The sequence below is a fragment of the Dermacentor albipictus genome, chromosome 1, assembly GCF_038994185.2.
Source record: "Dermacentor albipictus isolate Rhodes 1998 colony chromosome 1, USDA_Dalb.pri_finalv2, whole genome shotgun sequence".
Taxonomy (NCBI): domain Eukaryota; kingdom Metazoa; phylum Arthropoda; class Arachnida; order Ixodida; family Ixodidae; genus Dermacentor; species Dermacentor albipictus.
In genome coordinates, this window is record NC_091821.1 from 32,315,375 (window position 1) to 32,324,020 (window position 8,646).

General features: G+C 46.0%; 1 non-coding gene across 1 annotated transcript; it reads right to left on the bottom strand.

The window, feature by feature from the left end:
• Positions 1-5,085: 5,085 nt before the first annotated feature.
• Positions 5,086-5,157, bottom strand: TRNAH-GUG (transfer RNA histidin (anticodon GUG)). Its single transcript has one exon. It is a non-coding gene; the product is annotated as a tRNA-His (tRNA).
• Positions 5,158-8,646: the final 3,489 nt, after the last annotated feature.

Here is an 8,646-nt window from a genome sequence, read left to right on the forward strand (position 1 = left end):
TGCGGGAGAACCCAATGGTGCAGCTCCAAGGTGTTCCAATTTAAAGGAAAACACATTACCATTTAAGGAATAGCAGCAGTTTTATCCCTGAGCCAAAGGCCTGCAGGTTCACTATTTATTTGATATCTACGTCATATCGGCGTAATATAGACTTTTCTTTTTCTCGTGGAATGGTGACCGTGCAGATGCACACACGCATGCACGCTCTCTCGCTCTTCTCATATATATATATATAAATTATGGGGTTTTACGTGCCAAAACCACTTTCTGATTATGAGGCACGCCGTAGTGGGGGACTCCGGAAATTTCGACCGCCTGGGGTTCTTTAACGTGCACCTAAATCTAAGTACACGGGTGTTTTCGCATTTCGCCCCCATCGAAATGCGGCCGCCGTGGCCGGGATTCGATCCCGCGACCTCGTGCTCAGCAGCCGAACACTATAGCCACTGAGCAACCACGGCGGGTCCTCTTCTCATGAAAGTCTCTCTAGTTATTGTAATCAAACCCGCAGTACTGAGAGGTACTAACGGTAAGCTGTCTAACCCCTGGGCTTATTAGATGCTTACTAGACGCCATAACTTAATACTAAGCATACTAGAGAAAGATCTGGCACTAAAGCCACTTAATCATTGTGCATGGGATTGATGGGTGCCTGGTGAATATTTCAAGACTTGGCATGGCTTCGTTTATAGGTCGCATTACGGTTCTTCTCGGACTCTCTTTTGGTCTTGAATCATTTTAACGCGTAATTTTCGGCACTATAGTAAAGCCGGACATTTTCTTGGTGCAGATAATAGTTGGACTGTAACACTCACCATGGATAATCATTTATTGCATTCGCAAGAACGATTTTTGTTTCTAATGCCCTGAAAACAGTAATGGCAGAAACTGGTGAGCAAATGGAGCTCAACTTTGGGGTGATACAAACTTCCAATAATGAATTGCCTTGGAGGACTTCATTCGAAGCTAGGAAGACGAAGTAGAGGCAATACGACGACGCCCGGGACCCCTAAACCATTCGTTGTCAGTTCACACACAGATACTTGCGCTATAAGTTCTGCTCCACTCAAAAAATAAGTTTAACTGTAATAAGGCTGTGGGGACGCTCAACCTTCATGTGTCATGAAGACAAATGAACACAAATGAGCAGACCTGCATAAGTCAACATCCAGCGCCACCGGAATAGGGAGAGCCAGGTGCAGGTGCCGTTGAGGATCGAACCGAAGCCACAGCTACCAGTGCCAAGTTGAAGTCGGATGCATTGACCACTGACCCATGGCCCAAGTTTTTTTTTTATTTCGCAATATTTATTACAGATAGCAATTATCATTTGTGTGTAGGAATCCGATGCAGGACTGCTGCCTTATGGTGGCCGTGTCCCAGAAGAGGAAATCGAAGCAATGGATGGGGAAAAAAATATACACTATGCAGATACTGTTCGCCTTTGCCGACAGCTGCGAGGCAACGATGAACAATTGATTTCACTGAAAGATAGAAAGGAGGAAAAAGGTAAACAACTGACCGAAAGTGGATACTAGTCTGGTTGATAGTCATTTTGGCGGTCGTGTGTATCTTCCAGGTGCATAATCATCCGACTGAAACGTGCATCCGACAGAAATGAACAGATGGCGTCACCCGTGTGTAGAGTGCGAGAAGGGAGGCTGCCGGGGTGCTCAGGTAGGGTGCCTCGATGCGCGCGCCCACCTCCGCCGCTCCGTGGAGGGTGGGGACATCCTTTGAAAGGGTCAGTGCCGCCTCGGCGAGGACGCGCGCCATATTTGTGCACCCTCCCCGTCCCGCCTGCGTCAGTTGCACGTGCGGCGGCCTGTTTCCCGTCGGTTGCAATTTTTCTTGGCCGAAGGCTAACGTGACTATTCAGTCCCTAAAAAAGAAGGTGCGAAAACTAGAAAGTAAAATAGAAACCTTCGAAAGGCGAATAAAATTTCTTAATGAAGACCAAGTGCAGGCGCTTTCGAGAAGCAGCAATCAAGGTTCTACGTGGTCGCCGCAGACAATTAAACAGGGGCTGCAATTGAAGTTCGCTTGCGGAAAGTCTGGCTACAGAGCACTGATACAGCTTGGGTATCCACTGCCGACAGATAGAACATTGAATCGTCGCCTCCAGGGGTTGAAGTTCTCGCCGGGAATCTTGAATGATGTTGTTGAACTCCTCAGGATCAAAGCGCAAGGCATGGAAGACATTGAAAGAGACTGTGTTTTGTTCCTTGACGAAATGGAGATAGCGCAAGGGTTTCAGCTTGACCGTGCTGAAGACACCGTGTTCGGAGGTGTGACGCTTCCACCTAAGCCAGATAATCCCGCTAGTCATGCACTGGCGTTCATGGTAGGAGGCCTCAACAACCGATGGAAACAGGTGATCGCATACCATTTTACTGGGAGCCACGTCGACGGCAGTACTCTCAAGGACTGCGTTCTCGAAATTGTCCGCCTGTGTGCAGATATTTCGCTTAGAGTCCGAGCAGTAACGTCAGATATGGGCGCATCAAACCGAGCGATGTGGCGCGATCTCGGGTTTTCCAGCCATCGGAACTCCAAGACTACGTGCTCTATAACACATCCGTCATTCAGTGAAATGGAGTTAGTTTTCAATGCAGATGCTGCCCATGTGCTCAAGAATATCAAGGGGCAGCTTCTAAACTCTATCGTGTTCACATTAAGTGATGCAACCGTCAGCGAGCACAACCTACCTTCAAAGGATGTGAAACTAGAGCACGTACGTGCTGTCCTAGAGTTCGACAAAGAAAGGGAGCTGAAGCTCGCGCCGAAGCTTTCTGAAGCACATGTTTCCTCGGGACATTTCACAAAGATGAAAGTGGGACTTGCAGTGCAATTTTTCAAAGAGACCCCCGCTGCAATCCGGTACTTGGTGAAAGAAAAAATACTGGAGCAAGAAGCCGAAACCACAGCATGGTTTTTAGAACTTGTATCAAGGTGGTATACTCTAATGTCATCGCGCCACCCCTCCGTTTCTCTTAGTCTTCAAGACATGGAGAAGCATTATGAAGCTGTCTGTACTCTCAAGCTGGCCATCAATACTTTTCAAGGCATGAATATGGGCAGCACCTCGCAGTGGAAGCCATCACAGGCAGGCCTTCTAATCACCACTACTGCTGTACTTCAACTCCAGGACATTCTTTTGAGCTCTGAAGGTTACACTTTCTTTCTAACTGGCAGAATACTGCAAGATTGCCTGGAAAACCTTTTCTCTGTTGTTCGCCTGTAGAAGCCGGTTCCAGATGCATTGGACATGAAATATGCTCTCAAAGTTGTGTGCATTAGCCAATTTTGGCGCACGCCGAAGACAACCAGCTATGCTGTCGATGATTCGGAGTATCTGGTTGATCTACTGACAGATGGCAAGCGTGAGCTAGCTGAACCAGACCCATCTGAAATCGATGATTCTGAGATGCTCTTCATTGAAGAGCTGACATCTACAGAATGTAGCACCCTCTTTCATATTGCCGGATTCCTCGTGAAAGGCATTATCAAAAAGATAAGCAGTTGCGAGCAGTGCAAAACTGCTCTGCTAGGTTCGACAGACAGTCAGCATTCTTACCTGACAAGGCTAAAAGAATACATCCGGAACGGCGACAACCTGCATTACCCCAGTGCTCAAGTAATGAGTATTCTGAAGTCGTGCGAGGAGCTATTCAAGGGAATCACGGAATGGACCGAAAGCCTTCTTACTGTACAATCTCCTTTACAGGCTGTTGTGACGTACTTGAGCAAAATGTTAAGTTCAACGTGAATGCTTGCCAAGTGCACAGTGCAACTGTTCAGAAGCTTCTCATTTCCACCTATGCCCGAATGAGGTTACGCATTCACCTGCGTCAGCTTGAAAAGAAAGAAGTCAACGGCCGCGGAAGCAAAACGTGTGCTGCAGTAAACTTGCAGTGAAACCACAGTTTTGATAGTGTGCACATAGCTGGTGTGTACTTTTTATAACTTTTTTCTATAGTGTTTTCATATTTTTCGCACATTGTTGTAATAAATTGATGCAGCGGTGTCGCAAAGCTTTTGATCACTACACCATATTTTTTGTGGATTCTTTCAGTGATTTCTACATAAGTGTATTGCTGTAATGAAAAAGAAATATTCAGTTAACTCGACGCGAACTTTTTAAGGCCAGAGAATATAAGAGGTTTCATAAAATATTGGATGTCGCAATACATTCCAAATACCCCACTTCAGCCTCGTTTGTGTGTGTGCGCTTTCGAAGCATGACTGCCTTCTGATGGCAGCCACTGAGGTTCTTGACTTCGCCGAAAGTGTGACATTTTATCATTTGAGTCATTCTCCTTCTATTCATAATGATACGTGTCGTTCGGCGAGAAAAACAGCTTACTTTCAAGGAAACGCGTTCGGCGCCAGTGCGCGCTCCCGAAGCGCGATGAAAGAAGTGGGCACAAATACGGCGGACTCCGTAGCAGACGACGCGGTTGTCCCCACCCTCCACGGAGCGGCGGAGGGGGGCGCGCGCATCGAGGCACCCTATGCTCAGGAGCGAACCAGCGACGTCTAATGGTAGCTGCTGGGCCCAAATATGCCAAGCAGCTGCCGTTAGATGTCGCTGGCTGTCTTTCCAAGCACACTTGAATTCACATGACACCTCGCACACAGCAAATTTTCCAATTATTTAATGAGGTAATTACCTGTGTGCTTTACTTACGTATTAAATAGGCTTGAACTGCTCATTGATATATGAAAAACCGGTTGTTGTCACTGAATGCAGTATTTCTAGGCCCACAAAACCCTGATATTAGCATGCATTGTTCTACTCGCTTCCAGCGAGAGATTCGTATCTAAATAAAAGCTTTAATACAGACTTCCTGAATATTTGATCGTGAGAAAGAACTAATGGATCGGAGAATACGCACCCATGGTGCGCTATTATAAATAAAAAAGAAGAAAGAGAAAAGAAGGTTAACGAACTTATAGGAACCAGCGATAAGGGTCCTGAGAATTTTACTAGCGACCCAGCGAAACCAACAAACCCATATTCGCAGAAATTGGCACTCTTGTCCGAAGAGTACGAAAAGAAAAAAAAAAGAAACAAAAAAAAGTTGCCGTGACCAGGATTCGAACCTGGGTTATTGCGGCCACAACGCAAGGTACTAACCACTATACGATCACGGCCATCCCGCTTTTTTTTTTCTTTATTGCCGACTTCGACGTTCTAAATCATGGTTTACAAAGGATAAAACATGTGAGCCACACTTCGGTCAACACGGTACTAAAATCTTTTCAACATCGCTAATTCATCAAATACAGAGATCCATTGCGGTGGATCAGGCAGCGCTTTGAAACCGTCTCTCACACACACAACACTCTCAATGAAATTTTCCCGAGTCGGTCGAGCAATAATGTCTCCGTTTTGGAATTGCAGTCTAGTTTTCCACATTGCGTGGAGGCTCAGGACCATAATAAGGTCATACGGGACATCCTCGGTGTTATCAATCGGTAAGAAGCGTATTCCATATGGGTCTAAGGGTAAGTGTTTTTTCAATGTTCTCTGCAGAACATCCCAGTGAAAGATGGCGTCCCAGCAGTCTAGGAATGCATGTTCTATTGTTTCCGTTTTTTTGCATAATAAGCAGTCGGTGGTCCAGGGGATGAATATACCCTTTTCATGAAGCCAGGTCTTAACGGGAAGTGTGTTTGTGTGTAATTTGAAGAAGAAAGATTTAGCTGACGGCCGTATTGGCATTTTTTTTCACTCTCTTTAAGACATCTTGTCCTGGGCCTCCACGGTGTGGAAGACGGTACAAAGGTGCAGGGAACATCGTGTCCACGAGATCTCTATATAGTTTTTTCCTTGTAACGGTTGACAGGTATAGCTGTGAAAAACGTACATTCAACATCCTATATGACCATACCACTTCACGCAGGTAGCCAGTCACAGCTCCTGGCATGTTGTGAACAGTCGAAACAATGAATCCTGGAATTTGTCTACACAGCCGTACCTGTATCACTGTTCGGAGAAACGGATCTTTTTGATCCCGTAAAAACAGAAAACGTGACACGACTTGTCGCAGAAACAAATGAGCTAGACCAAGCCCACCTTTCTTGACAGGGAGGAACAAGTTCGTTCGACTCATCCTCTCCCAGGTAGACGCCCAAATAAATGTAGCGAAAACTCGGTGAATTTTTTGTACGCTTACCCTCGCAGCACACAACACATTCATAACGTACCATATCTTAGATACTAAAAAGAGGTTGCAGACTGTGGCTCTAGAAAACATTGACAATTGCTTTCCTCTCCACCCGTCAGCTTTTTCCTTTGCTTTCGAAGCTTGATCGAGCCAGTACGATTCAGGTTCACGGTAACTTCCGAGAGGCACACCCAAGTACTGCGTTGGTAACGACGACCACTTCAATCGATAAAGGGCCTCCGGCGTGTCTTTCCAACTACCATGCCAGAAGCCGTAACTCTTGTCCCAGTTTATCTGGGCTCCAGTTGAATCGCAGAACTTTTCAACCACAGTCGTGGCCTCCTTAATGCTGGCTGTGTTTGTGCAGAAAATCGCGATATCGTCGGCATATGCCAAGATTTTTACGTGTGCTGCCTGCAGCCGATAGCCTGCTATGCGCTCGTTATTTCTGATCGCCAAACAGAGTGGTTCGAGATAAGCAGCAAATAGAAGGGGCGACAGCGGGCATCCTTGCCGCACAGACGAACGCACGCGAAAGCTATCGGTGAGCTCCCCATTAACAATAATGCGCGTTGAGCATTCTCTGTACGCCATCGTGACGCCTTCCGTTATGACGTTGCCAACATTCGCATGTTCCAGTATGCAGAACAAAGCCTTGTGCGAGACGAGGTCGAATGCCTTTGCCAAATCGATCTGCATCATCGCGACGTGGTCGCCAATCGCATCGCAACACTCAAGCACACTTCGAGCCACGTGTACATTTGTTGTGATACTGCGGCCTTTAATGCCACAAGTCTGGTGCGGCCCTACCAATGTTTTAATTACACTTTGAAGTCGTTTGGCCAAGGCTTTCGCGAATATTTTATAGTCGACGTTGGCTAGAGTTATCGGGCGATATGACCCTGGCAACAAAAGTTTTTGCTCATCATCACTCTTCGGAATTAGCACGATATATGAGGTTGTGAAAGACAAGGGCAATCTTTTTCGCTCAAACGCTTCACTTATAACTTCGTGAAGAACGCGGGCCAATGCAGACTTGAAGGTTTTATAGAAAGTGGCTCCCAAGCCATCGGGCCCAGGTGCTTTACCGATGGGCAACTCATCTATTGCGCACTCTATCTCACTCAGGCTTATTGGTAGTTCCAGACGTGTCCTAACTTCTTCATCGAGCTTTGGTATCAATGAGAGAAATTCTTTTTCGTAGCTATCTTTAAGGTCCCGCGGGTGACCTAATATTGCTTTAAAGTGATCGGCGATCCCTTGTTTGATGTCATTTTTGTCGCGCGTAACGTGATTGCCTTTAGCTAGCTGGCGGATTTCTTTCCGACATGCGTACCTTTTCTCCTCTGATAAGGCTCGTTTCGTTGGACTTTCTCCCGCCCACAACTTCTCAGACCTTGATCTCACAAGCGCTGCTTTATATTTTTCTTTATCTATCCTTTCTAGTTCAGTTTTCACTTTCTTTAATTCGTCAACATACGCACCAGGCTCGAGATTTTCCATGCTGATAAAAAATTGCAGTTGCTGGCGAAGATTTGTTTCTGCTTGTTTCTGCTTGTGTCTAATGACACTGCTTCTTTGAATGGCCAACATTTTGACTCTCTGTTTCAATTCTTCCCATTGAATGGCAAAGCTTACTGGCTTGGCTGAAGTCAGGTTTTCTAGTTCCTTCACTACAGCATCGACAAAAACATCGTCATGTAACAACTGCGCATTCATTTTCCAAAGATCCCAATTAAAGGTGTGTTTGCTTTGTCTTTTCCCGAACGTGGCAGTTACCAAACAGTGATCGCTGTATGCTACAGCTTGCACATCATATTCACAACATAAGGGCACTAATTCGGCTGACACGTATAATCTATCTAATCGAGCGTGGCTATCACGCTGAAAGTGGGTAAATCGCGGGCGAGTACCGCTGGCAAAAACACTACCCACATCTTCCAGGTCATAATCATGCACCACTGCATTTAGAAATTCGGCACTCTTATCACGAACGCGTGAACATTTTGCTCGGTCTTCGGTATAGCAAACACAGTTAAAATCTCCCAGCAGTATTACGACCTTGGAACAGTTTACGTACGCTTCAAGACGCTCAAAGAAAGATCGACGATCCGTTTCAACATTCGGCGCATAGATACAAATAGCACGATAATCCACATCACGAAAACAAAAATCAGCCACCAAGAGACGCCCAGTTTCACACGAAAACACTGATTGCACAGAAATGCCAAAATGATTTCGTAGGAATATAGCGCAGCCGCCTGATCCACCAACAGCGTGACAAACGCATACATCAAAGTGAGCACGAAAATTGGACACCATTATGTCTGTTACCTCTTGGCTCTCAATTTTCGTTTCTTGGATTCCCACTATATGTAAGTCATTATCCAAGAAGAGACGACTTAGCTGACATTGCCGCCTTCTTGCACTGAGCCCTCTTACATTTAACGTGGCCACACGTAGCGTTCCTTCA